Source organism: Chamaea fasciata, unplaced genomic scaffold (assembly GCF_029207755.1).
Source record: "Chamaea fasciata isolate MVZ Bird 193981 ecotype frontalis unplaced genomic scaffold, bChaFas1.0.hap1 SCAF_18, whole genome shotgun sequence".
NCBI lineage: Eukaryota > Metazoa > Chordata > Aves > Passeriformes > Sylviidae > Chamaea > Chamaea fasciata.
In genome coordinates, this window is record NW_027094103.1 from 7,107,505 (window position 1) to 7,121,023 (window position 13,519).

A 13,519-nucleotide genomic window follows, 5' to 3' on the forward strand; every position below is an offset into this window, starting at 1 on the left:
GAGGCCATCTTGGGTGTGGGCGGGCCCGCCGGCGGGACGGGGCGCGGGCCGCCATCTTGGTTGCGGGCAGATCCGTCTCCTCGCCGCGAGGCGTGTGTGCCGGCAGCCGGCTGAGGGCATTTCAGCGGTCGCATCCACTGAAAAATTGTTGTAATTTAACTCTTGGATGTTGAGCGGTCATTGGTTTGCCAGCAGATGCTAAATAAAGAACACAACGTGCTGTTCCAGGGCCAGGCTTTAAAAAGCAAGCTCGGATTGAGGCAGGATCGGTGCCCGCTGAGGGCGGGGGTCACGCACGGAGGAGGCAGCCCCAGTTTTGCTGAGGAGACTGTTACAGACCAAACCCCGGCATTATCGGGGACAAGGGCCGGCGACAGAGCTTTCTGAGCCTTGAGACTCATCACTCGTCTCTTTGTTACCGCATCGACCGCCTCATTTCCATGTCCTCCATTTGATGGTCGTTTGTGTGAAAAAGTATCACTACTATCCACTTGTTGATCTGCTTTTTTATACTGGTTTCGTTTCGTTTTCCTGGGACACTTGTATCGTGTGCACCTTAATTTTTGTAGACCAATTAGCACTCTGTATAAAAGTGGCTTCCAAGCCAAATGATTTGTGGTCCTTTTGCACAGCATCGGTAGCATCCTTCTATCCGTTTATTATATTCATCTGAAGGACTCAGAACAGTTTTATGTTCATCAAAACAGGAAGAAGAAGCTGAGCTGTCCTGGATGTCCCTGCTTCTTAAATTAATCATCTAATATATGCAGATGCAGTGACCCTTTTTTTCCTTTTCACTTTAATGATTTTAAAGTTGAAGTTTGGATTAAATGAGAAGACAAAAAAAAAAAAAAAAAAAAAGGAAACAAAATACTAAAAACAAAACTACTTGCAGTTCTTGGCATTGATACTCCCACTTGGTTCACAGGCTTGAGCTCTCAGATTTTGCTTTTTTATTTTTCCTGGAAGCCCTGCAGATCCCCTCGGCCACAGAAATCTCACAGTAACGCCAGCCTGTGCAAGACAGATGGACGGTGCTACAGATAGAAGAAAAATTATTCAAATACAGCAATGTTAAGATCTTCAGTTTTAACTGATACCTAACACAGTGTTGCTCCACAGTCCCAATCACATGTGCCACAGGTGAGGAAAAAAAAATATAAGCACACATGAGTCAAAATTGATGCATGTACTTAAGAGCTTTGTGTTATTGACCTTAGTCTATAACTCTTCCCTTAGTAATAACAGTAGGAAAAAAATGGTTCTTTGAGACCTGAATGTCTACATTCCTCCAAAAGGATTTTGTCTGTAGAATACCCTGCTTGCTTTCAACTTTGTCCTCACTGAGTAATTGAGCCTTTTATACATTTGAAGAGAGGCACATCAATGGAAGTTACAATCACTCAAAAGCATTGTCATGGTGCTTCATTTTTATTACTGCCCACAGTGACTGGTAATTGTTATCTCTGAGTGGCAGAGGAAAATACCAGCACATGGGAGATGCAACTAACAGCCCAACAACCAAATCTTTTGTGTAAACTGTAGCATTAGCTGAGGGAGGAAGTTGTTTTGTTATATTGTGGCATTGAGAAAACGTATTTTCCAAATATTCCTGCCAAGAGATCCCTCTGCAATCATACCAAGGAATTACTGCACCTCAGTGATAGCACAGAGCACGGAAATGATTGGTTCAGCTCCTGCAGCTCTCCCATAGTATCCATGTAAAAAGACAGCAAGTGAAACATACAGCTAGCTTAACGAGTCCTGTGTGGATAGGAGACTCAATTAAAATTAAATTATACAACAAATTAGGTTTTAAATGCTGCACTGCTTAGCCAGCCAGACAAATAATAATTAGAGACGTACTGATCTGCTGTGTGCAGTTGACTGCTGTAACTGCTCTCCATGTACACTCACCACACTTCCCTCCCAGCTCAGGGTAGTTTTATACCACATTCCAAGTAATCCATCTCTCAACAGCCCCATTTTGTACTTGTCACCCTCCTGAGCTGGGCAGAATGGACAGGATCTCTTTCTAGAGACCACCTTTCCCATCTGCTCCCTCAGTTAATGTTTGTTCAGCATTATACCTCCCCCTCTTCTTTGTTCCTAGACTCCAGCTCATTCTAGATGGAATTAGTTTTCAGGCTCTGAACTGTGTAGGTACACATAAATCAGGAGAAAAAAAAGCTACAAATATTACTTCTTTTTGCCCTACAAGTAGTAATACACGTACCAGCGGTTGGAAAATACCCTGTGGTGGATTGAGGGGTACAAGCTAGAAACTGTCACCTCTGATACTGGTTCCAGCAAAAGAAATTTAGGACATCCTTACAAATTACAATATAAAAATGAGTTTGGTTGAAAAGGACCTGAAGGCAGCTACTCAAATCCTACTGTAAATGTTCAAATGCATTTGTATTGCATTAATGTTTGAAGCTCTCTATCACCCTGTTGTAGATAACATTCAGAGAGACTGGTGCTATTTAATTTTCTCCTCAATTTTTTTCACCTCTGGAGAAAGCAATATCAAATTCTTAATATCAGATCTGGCAAAAGCAACTTGGAAAACATATTTCATGATTAAACTAATAACTATGTGTTCTGCATGGAAAATAAAGTATTTAAAATCATCCTAAGCCAGCAAGAGTAATATTATGCCACAGCCATCTTCAGCTGTGGTTTCTGACCGCTGGCTGCTTGTCTGTGGCTAAGGAAAAAACAATTTTGTAGTGCAAAAAAAACCCCCCAAAAAACCCCCAAAAAACCAAACCAAAACTGTACCAAGGACAGGCTTTTACTCAAGCATTTTTCCAAATACTGATAGCCCAGTCCTGCAGATATTCTATGTTCCTGCTATGCTGTAAATAAGACTACATTATTAACACAAAGGGTTTTCCAAGTCAAGCAGTCAGCCCCAGATTTCTTCCTTATCATGTGGTAGAGAAAGGAAGGCAGCCAGAGACATCACATGAAAGGAAAGAAAAAAAGTGTCACTTATGTCCTTTTTCTTATGCTGTTAATCCAGACATCCATTACTGACCACTGCCAGTGCTTGGGACCCTTTCAGAGTAGGGAAGACCAGCACAGAATTACCCATGAGTTACAAGGTTAAGCAGCAACGAATTTAAGTACCTCCAAAGGAAGGACTCCCTGGGCAATTCAGAGGACCTTCAGGAAAACAAACTAAACCAACACACCAAATTCATGCACAGGGGAGCTAATGAAGCCATGCAGTTCCCAGGGAGAAGATCCTCTCAGCAGGGACCACAGCTTTGCTTTGTTGCTGAGGGAGAAGGAGCAATGAGGAGAGACTGCTCTGTGCCCAGCTGGCAAACAGAGATAAAAAAATAATGCAATTGTTGTTCACACTTCCCCAGTGAGCCTCACTCGATGCAGCACTGATCAACAACACTCCCAGTTGTCTTTGAAACCACTTTGTAAATGCAGCCAGGTATTTCCCAAAGAGAGCTAATAATAATAATTCAAAAGAAACCTTATTGACATTTCTTCTTAGAAATCGCTACCAACTAACTATTTTGTTACATTCAAATGAAATTTTAAAGCAGTATAAATACACCTTTTGGCATTATTTACACCCTTCTTCCCCCCAGGCTGGTGGGGGAAAGCAGTTCAAAATCTTGCCTTTGGCACTTCTTACTTTCCAAACATCAAGCTCTGTAGGTAGCTTGCAAGCACTAGCAGATTGTCTCTTCTGTCTAATAAAGAAAGCAATTCCACTTGATTAGAAAAATGAAACTACTCCTAGTAGCCTTAGATTTTCCAAGACATGGATTTGGGGTTTTTTGAAGATCCAGGCACAGCCCTACAGTAAAGTTTTCCCCCATCTTACCTGACAGGAGCCCCCAAGCCACGAGCATATGGACATACACTGACTCTCACTTTTCTTGGATCAGATTCAAACAGACCTCTTTAATGGTTCTTCTTGTCATTTATAGGTGACTGTCCAAATTTTCTTTTTGATCACATAATTCATTATGTTTGAGAAATCCTCCAGTAAGCCTTAGATTGACATGTTTAGTCTAAGGAAGAAGAAAATTGCATATATTATCTCATGATGAAAAACTGCCTACAGAAAAATTACATTATTATTTCCACAAAGAATCCATTAAAAATTGGGAAAATTTACAGTCTGGTTAAAGAATTTACTTCATCAAAGGAGATTTTTTAAAAATATTTCTTTCCTTTGAGTGTTTTGAAACATACTTCCTCCAGGGGGTGCCAGATTTACACCACTGGAAAATAAAAATGTGCAAGTTATCCACACCAAGGACAGAACTGTCCATCCTGCACATTTCAAAGTACCTCGTGAGTGATACACCCCTCCAGTCTGAGCCAAAGGCTCCAGTGTCCAGAGTGAAATTTTTCAGCTGTTCACTTGTAAAACTCTCTTCAAGTTGGAAACTGCTGACTGGTCCTACAATTAATGTCACACACATGCTCTGCTGAGTTCAGACAGGACACATCCCTCAGAAAAGACCTTAATAGTGGCTGAGTGGAGAAATACATCCATCTCAGCCCTTGAAAAAAAGAGACCTTGGGGAAGGAAGAAGTAACAAATGCAGTGGCAGCTGTATGTAGCTTCAACCAGCTTATGAATAAGGACAGAAACCTGGACACAAGAACAAAAATGACACAGAAAATCTGGAGAAAACATGGTCAGGAGTGTCATCAGGTTCTCTGTAGGTCTGCAGGGAATGTCAGCTATGAGTAGCATGTCTGTAAATGTCATTAGAGCAGAGAAGAAGTTTCATTGGCTCAGAAAATAGAGATCTATCACTTAAAACAGAAACTTTGCCTTGAACAGTCAACTGCTTTACTCTTAGGGAAATTGATCTAATCATTATTTCCAGACAAAGGAGCAAGAAAAAAGAAAACTGTTGAGAAGTCATATAATAATATCAAAACCTTTTCAACATTTCACTGCTCATGTTTTTCTTTTATCTACACAGCAGCTGAAATAATCACACAGTCAAGCCATTCTGGTTCCCACAGAAATATTACTGAAAGAATGCCTGGTTATCTTCTACTTGACAGTAAAATCTCTGCTGGATAAGTATTCAAGGAGAAAATTTCTGTGAGACTCCAACACTAAAGACAAAATCTCTGATATTATACTTAATTTGTCCTCTTGCAAATTTACTTTTCTTACTTTGAGATTAGCAACAACAGTCAACACTAGCAGTGGAAACCAACATAATTAATCTATAATATCATATAAGCGTGGGCATTGTCAGAATGAAGCAAGACCCTGAATATTATATTAATCCATCATTAGAGTGATCTTGGACCCAGGGCTGTCAGTTAACACCCTGCTGAGATGCAGAAGAGATGCTCATTATTCCAAAAAGTCACCCCACTCATTTCTCAGCTGCACATAACAGTGGAGCTCCAGTGCAGTCACTAATCAGCAACTTTGCATCAGCTAAAAATATGATCACTTGTGTAGACTTTGACTTGCTGTGGAAGCACAGCGAATTCATGAACCAAAGCTTTGAGTGCTGGGAGTGGTTTCTGTGACCGTGTAGGAAGCTGTGCCTGGTGTAGGCACTGAACAAGAGACAACAGATAATAATTAGAAGTCACTTGCAGTACATACCTGGAAGTCTACTAATGGTTTTTGTTAATGATAACATGCCCTAAATTGCATGATCTTCAGACTAGACACTGGGATTAATGAAACATCTTACTTTATTCCTCACTTTCTCTCAATGCCATATTCTAGAGACATATTGATGTTTTTGTTTGGCATTACCTTTGTAGACACAGGCTTGCAGACTAACCTGGTTTATGCTGAACTGTCCCCTGAGAAAGGGAAGGTTCTGTCTTCTATGTCCTGTACAGAAACAAAAGGTCCCATAACATCTTGTCTGGCTTATTATTGGCAGGGAGTCAACCCTGGGGGATGTGGCAACATTTTTTATTTGTTATTTGATTTCTTTAAAATCCCTGCTGTGGATATTAAGAGGAAATCGGCCATAATTCAGGAGCAGTAGTTCTGATGGACAGTGAGATGGAAGGTTTCATATTAAAGCCTTAGGAGGCCAAAAAGAAAATTGAAAATCTGGAAGTATTGGCTGATGGGCACTATACTTTCATTATAAAGAACACCAAGCTCTATAAACCTCTTGGCGGGAGGGATAAGAACAGAATGAAAACAGTGACCTTGAGATCAGTGTCAGGCTAGAGAATAGTAGGCTTACAACAAAGGCCAAGTAAAGGAGAGGAAGAGGAAATGCAGGTCAAGACATCGTCTTCAACTTCGACCTTGTTCTTGGCACTCCTGGTCAAAAAATGTCCACATATATAATTTCTGTCTGTAAACCAAATCAGACACATGTTTTCTTTCCATCCATGAGGCTGGAACCCCTAATTACATTCTCTTTGCTTTGCATTTTCACTGCTGCATTATTCTCTCTGTTTTTGTCATTTGGTGTTTTGCCCCATTCTTTTTCCTAGCCAGTGGCCTGCTTTGACCAAATCACTTTCTATTTACAGCCCTCCTTTGATTCACCATTCTTTAGTGCAGCAAGGAAAAAGCTGTTCTAGTAATTTTCCAAGACCTGTTTTGACCCAAGTCTATCCAGCCTATCATTTTAATTACCTTTTAGGAGTCAAAGCTCACCTCTTACCTGCCACACTGTCAGTCTGTATCACCTCTTTGTTCCATTTTCCCACATTTCCTCCTAAGCCTGGTCTCAGTCTAAAGAAATCTAGTTGGAGACCATTATTTGGGGTAGGCTTTGAGAAGCCAAAAAGCCTATATTGTCTGCTAGCTAACTCTGGAGGCAACTGGCAATGATTTATGGGGGTGTTAGAACACCTTTAACTCAACATCCACAGTCACTGAGAGGATGGGAAAAAGTGGGTGTTGGCACACCATCACCGTGTGGTTTTTTCATATGTGAACCCTGGCTGATTAAAAACCCTGCATTCAGCTTTGACAGACTGTAAAGTACTGGAAGTCACAATCCCAAAACACTGGTCTTGTTACTCATTCTATGGCCTTCTCATCTTTTATAGCAGTGTACATGTGGAGAAGCAATGGTTCAAGAACTCACCTAAATCACTGGTTTGCAGTTTATGGTCTGCAGAGCCTGGCAAGGCCATGAAATACTTCTAAAGAGTCTGAAAAAAGTGATTGAGAAAAAGAAAATTCATAAATGCCAGACAAGCAATCTACATATGTGAAATTCCTAAAGGAGTCTGCACTACTGCTGGAAATTTTTTAGGGGTCCACAAATCAAAAAAGGTTGAAAAGCCACTAACCTAAATCTTCTCTTGCAACAGCAAATGGCCTAGAACTGCAGCAATATGAGAACTTGGCACTAAGAAAATGCATGACAGCTAAGCAGCACAAAATCTCTGCAGCTTCTCACAGATGTAAGTGGAAGGGAATAGGACAGGCATATATCTGTTTTGCCTTTGTAAGTGTTTGTTCAGGGATTAGTGTTAAAACAGACACAGAGAATAAAAAGGGCAGTCTGTCTCAATTCTAACTAAGTAATCTTAACTACAGATTACTGCATGCAACAAATTTGGAGATGGATATGTTCCTTATGACACATTGGTCACTTCAAAGGGTGAACTTTCACTAATTAAAAAAAAAAAACTCAGATAGGCACAATCCCTATTAAGGCATCATGTCATTATTTCAGTAGATTCTCTGGAAACAAGCTTGTTTCTGTGCTAATTTTTCTTCTGGCAGAACCAATTCATTCTTGGCCTTTACAAGCTGGTCTTTTACATTTGATTCAAAATTGGATTTGGGCCTCTGGAGATATCTGATGTCAGCCTTCCTAATGTAGTGTCAACATGAAGACACAAAGAGATAAAAAGTCAGTTTCACTTAGAGTTTCCTTTTTCCAGGGTCTAATCTGGATTGTTCACTCTCTTTCACATTTGCAGTCTGGATCATTGCATCTTCTTGTTGTGAGTCACATTAGGCAAGAGGGCAAGGGAGTGCTTAGCCAACCTCCCTGGTTTATAGGCAGGGTCACTAACACAGCTGGAACACATACTTATGCTTCATGATATCACCTCATAAAACGATCACATAGCAGACAAATTTTAAGTGCATATTGGAAAAGCAGAAACTCTGGGGTCAGGGTGGCGCAGAGTGGAGGAAGGGTAAATGTAGGCTACAATGAGAAATAATGAGACTCACTTTACTGGAGGAAATGGTCAAACATTAGCATTTCAATAGAAGAGGTCAAACCATTTCATCCAATACAGGATGTCATTCCCTGCAGACCAAGCTATTACAACCCATAACATCTGTACTCTGTACTGTACTTTTTAAATATGACATCCAAACTGTGGGTTACTCCCCACAAAGACTTCTATTATCCCTCCTGCCTCTCTCCCTGGCCCAGCATGCAGTCTGCCCCCATCTGGATCATATGAATTAAACAACTAAAAGTGGGACACAAAGAAAAAAGAGCAAGAACACAGAATATCTCAGAGGTGTTAAGGAAAACTGTGTAGACATGCAGCTCAGGTCTTTTATAACGCACACAAAGAAAGACTGAATTACAAGACTTTGGACAACCTGAAGTCTATCCCATCCAGGCAGGTTCATTTACTCTTTTCTTGGAAGCACAAAAATGCTGTGACCAAAAAAAACCCCTGATAAAACCAGAACAAAAAACACCAAACAAACAAGAAAACCCCCACAAAACATAAAAAGCAACCAAAAAACCCCAAGAAAACCAGTACAAAAAACAACCAAACTCTCCTCCCCCTGCATTTCCCAATCTGCAGCATATTCATGGTTCCAAACACCTAGAGACTGAAACTTTTGCTACCACCACTGCAGAGCAGAAAGTGAAGCTGCTTTTTGCAGTGTCTTGCTTAGCATGTTATATTTTACAAAGTCAGTAGAGGAGGTATTTTGTTCTAGGTCTCACATATGGCAATTGAGACAGGATTTTAGAACACAGATAGAACACATCACCTTTCTGTCATATTGACTATCTCTTAAAAAGGTAAGGAAAATCCTCACGTTCAGATGAGCTGTACAGCTGTTCAGTTTTGCAGAAGTCTTATGAATTTTCCTTGATGCTGTTTTCTCCTTTGCTTACACCAATGTCTAATTTAACACCTTCTATTTCACTGTTCTCTCAGCAGTCACTGCCCCAACAGCACATCCTCCCATCAGCTTAGCAGTGTAAACCAGCCAAGAGCACATTAAACATTTGATTGGATTCAGCTGGATCTTTCTGCGTTGTGGGAAGAGCAGACAAGCATTTGAATAGAGTTTCTGGGTGTTGGTCTGGACATCCACATCAATCCCTTGCCAAAAAGAGAAAAAACAGCATCACATTTTTCATAGTGCTTTTCTTTAATGACATTTCCTTCCTTCCATTAAGCAAATGTCCAGGGGAGATAAATGAATCACTTTGTATATCTAGAGAATCTTTGAAACCCTTGATCTGGCCTTAAGTGTGCAAGAATGAGAAAAATAACAGGGAGCTGAATGGAGGCTAGAGATTCAAGCACACAAATTCTCAGATAGAAATAAATAATAAAGAGCTAGAAAATGGAGGCATGATAGAAGAAAATAACCCAGACACAGGAATAGTCCAAAATAACACAGCTGCTAGAGGAGAAAAAAACCAACACAAAAGGACCTCATGCAGCAAAGGAGAGTTGATGTTCAGCACTGCTCAGAAATTTTAATACTGATGTGTAAAATTAAACCATGACAGCAGAACAGGCTTATCTGCAAGCGTCACGTTACTTCCCCTGGGATCACTACCTTCCCACTGGTGCTTCTGTCATCTTCTCCTCCCCCCTCCAAATCTCACTTGACCTGAATTCTCATGATTTGACTCCATAATCCTCTGGTTTCCACTGTACGCACACAAAAGATTATTGTACAAAAGCGAATTCCCAGGGCCTTGGGCTTTGCTTTCCATTTAGTTAAAGAATTATCCTACAGTAGTTTAGATGCTGGGAAACTTGTCCTGTAGATTATTGCCTACAGGGCAAATGCTGAGGAGGCTGCTAACGAGAGAACAGATGTTCAGTGGCTTATGAGCCTTGCTGAATGTAAATATCTTCAGCACACTGCCTGTCAATAAGCCTCTGCCTGAGAATCACAAACCTTATGGACAAAATTCACCCCCCTTGTAAATGCATGGACTTAGGCAGAATTACATTGAGGAAGAAGCTGTTCCTTCATCTACACCAGAGAGCCAGAGTTTAAAAGCTTGTATAGACATTGAGACTGAATGTCATGAAAAGTTAATATTTTTAAACAAAACATTGTCTCTTTCCAAGAGAAAATGCAGCTCTTGGATCTGTTATGACACAGCAGGCCTAAAATAAACAGATTTCAGTGAAAAATTTATATTAGGGGTGAAAGATTTTACAGTGACTGGATTTCTAAAAGTTTGCTTGTCTCCATAAAAGGATGTTCTGCTTACAGGGCTTCAGTAGGTGACGTCTCTCCAGGGACCAATAACCCACAGAGGGGTGGGTACCTCTGGACTCTCCTGAGCATCACTGTGCATCCCTGCATATCCCTGTCTACCCCTGTGTCGCCTGTAAGACCTTCGACAGTGTCCTAGGCAAAATGTGGAAAGAGTTTAAGCCCCCTCTTCTATTCTTCTGAACGCCTGCAAACTTCCAGCTACCAAAGCAGTACTGTTTTCTCCCTTTCATTGCCTGATGAGTGACCCTCAGAGCACATACACTCCAGTGAGGGCTGAGTAGCTGATCACAAGCAGTTGATGCTTCTGAGTGGCTTTTTCTTTATAAGGTTTCCTGACAGAAGACCAAGATATGCAAGGAGGACACTTGCCCTCAAGCTCCGCCCCTTCCAGTCATCCTTCCTGGGACAAGAGCAGGCTGACCTTGCTCTTGCACCTCATCTTTGCCATGGCAAAGCTGTACCTACATTGCTGGAAAGTCACTAGTTCTTGCTGGTCACAGATTGTCACTTCACTGTTGAAGTATAGTAACTGCACTCTGTCATGAAGTTGCTCGGTACAATTTTCAGGATCCACTAAGGAGTCCTTGCCGCTGAGTGTGCCACATCCCTCTGCCTTTGCCAAGCGGTGCTCAGAGTTCTCAGTTATGGCATGAGAAGGGAAGGCAAGTGAGCAGGGTCTCTCCTGTCACTGAATCCATGAAACCGTGAAGGGGCTGTTGGTTTCTGGGAGTCCTCTGTTACAAGGGCATCACCACAGTCTGAAAAATAAACAAACTCCACTATGTACAACATTTAACTGAGAAGACTGGCTGGCAAGCTGAAACTTGAGAGACCTGGGTCAGCTACTGAACTGTTTTATGTTGTGGAACAAATCACTGGGCTGTGTTCTCTCCTCCGTCCAGTCACAATCAGATTGCCAGCTCTGCACAGACAAGCCTTGAGTTTTATTAAACATACATACCCTACTGAGCACACTGTAACCCTTGTCTCGCCTCAGGCTTCTAGGTGTTCTTGTTACACACATAGTAACACTTTACAGTTCAATCTCTTATGGTGGGAAGTCCCATGAAAAATATTTAGTATGTGCCTTTGTGTGTATAAAAGTGATCGGCATGGAAAGATGCCATACTATAATTATAATCTTGTCTTTTGGAGGTAGAGATTTACTGCTGCAATGTGCTCACCTCCGGGTGGAGAGCACAGGAGGAGCAGCAGCACTGCCAGGACAGACATACAGCGTCTGCACCAGGAACAGGGCAGGACCCAACCTGCTCAGCCTCATTTCTTCCCCTTGCCTTCTCCCTGCAGGCAAACCACAGCTGGCAGAAGTGAGCTATCCCAGCCGGATCCTGGCAAGGCACCAAGGTGAACACCCCAGTTCTCACCGGAACTGTCACCATTTATTGTTACCTGACCAAAGTCCTCTACACCACTTCAACGCTCCTGTGGGCACTAAACCTGCCTGCTTGGCACTGGGGCAGAGCAGGGCCACAGCAGCCAGGCTGAGGGTGAGTAGGTAAGAAGTACATCAGCATGTAAAGCTCCCTCAAAATATAGAATTATCAGGTACTTCAAACATTGCTGAAATTTACTTCAGTTGCTCCATTGCTAGGATGAGCTTGTTAGTAGCGGTAATGTTTTGCAATTAAGCAAAGCTATTTGCATGTTTCTTAAACCCTTCAGCGTCCGTGGGACAAAGCAGGATCTACGGCAGGGCTGCACATGACTTGCTGAGTTTTGGCAGAACAGCCTGAGATTTATCGCCCCGCCTTGCGCTTCCTGAGCGAGGGGAGTTACCGGGTCCAGGGCGAGGGGCCCGGGGCCACCTGTGCGCAGCGGCGGGGCCGGCGATGCCTCCGGCTGTCCTTGTGCTCCGGCGGCACTAGATGGCAATGTGGGTCTTCAGCAGACCTGGGGCGGCAACCTTGGGGGAGCCCGGGGGAGGGTACCCCTGGGCACCCCCTGAGCATCAGCGCGCATCCCTGCGCGCTCCTCTGCATCCCGCCCTGTAACCCTCGCAAGACCTCAGGCGGTCTCCTGGGCAAAACGAGGAAAGAAATGCTGCTTGTGTGGCTGTCATTGTCCTGTGCCTCCAAGAACTGCTTCTCTTCCCAAATTAGATTTTCTCCATCTCCGGAAATGAAAGCTGCAGCCAGCAGCAGGGCCCTTCGGTGCTGCCCAGAACCCGTGTTCCTGTGGAGGGGAGCAGCATCTCCCTGCCCAGCCTAACCTGCTATTGCTGGGACCCAGTGTGGGGCACAAAACCCCATCTGCAGGCAGGCCGTGTGCCAGCACTGCATGTGTGCCCAAGCTGTCACCAGGCCACATACCTGCAGCTCTGCAGGCAGTGCTGGGGCTCACCAGCCTGGGCACCACCGGGCACTGCCACCACTAGCTGCACTCTGCCTTCTGCAGATTTTCTCCCCAGAAAGGGTTAACATTTCCTTTCCTGAGCCCAGAATAACATTTCTAAGAGTTGGTTTCTGGACATTTTATTAATCACCCTTAATCCAGTGAATTTTTCTTTAAAAGGAAAGCATTTTTCTTTCTAAAAAGTCACAGACAGAGCCTTTTCTATTGTTGCCTTTGGATGGAGTTTTATCTGTCAGTCATGGGCAGGTTTTTAAGAGAAAATTTTCAGATGAATGATAAAGGACACCCTGAACTCTGCAACACAGAGACGATCTGCCACTGGGTTTCTAGTTTCTGTTTAGTTTTTAAATCTGCCATGCCAAGGAACATTTAATATTTCAGTTTCAGAATTAATGGGCTTATCTCCTGTCTTACACCTTACTTCTTAGGGTTGCCTCCCCTCTGAGTTCTCTCTGTGCCCATGGCACAGCTAGAATTAGCATTTCACAGCAAGATCTGTGCTCTGCAGGAGTGAGGGATGGTGAACACTGGGCTGTCAGTCCATGCAGACAAACTCCCCAGCCTAATTTGTGCTGCCTGTTGCACCAGGGACTTACCATTAACTCTGTTGTCATTCCTTGTCTGCTTTAACATGATTACTTTCAAGATTTCTCTCTCCAGGAAAACATCTGTGTTTTGGATTAGTTT

General features: G+C 42.7%; 1 long non-coding RNA gene across 2 annotated transcripts; it reads right to left on the reverse strand.

The window, feature by feature from the left end:
* Positions 1-3,865: 3,865 nt before the first annotated feature.
* On the reverse strand, positions 3,866-9,152 carry LOC136298838 (uncharacterized). Of its 2 annotated transcripts, none has more exons than XR_010723385.1 (3): positions 9,026-9,152; positions 7,083-7,149; positions 3,866-4,043 (listed from the first exon to the last, which is right to left on the reverse strand). It is a non-coding gene; the product is annotated as an uncharacterized lncRNA (long non-coding RNA). The 2 variants fall into 2 exon arrangements; XR_010723386.1 differs by having other exon boundaries at positions 8,978-9,152.
* Between the last annotated feature and the right edge of the window lie 4,367 nt (positions 9,153-13,519).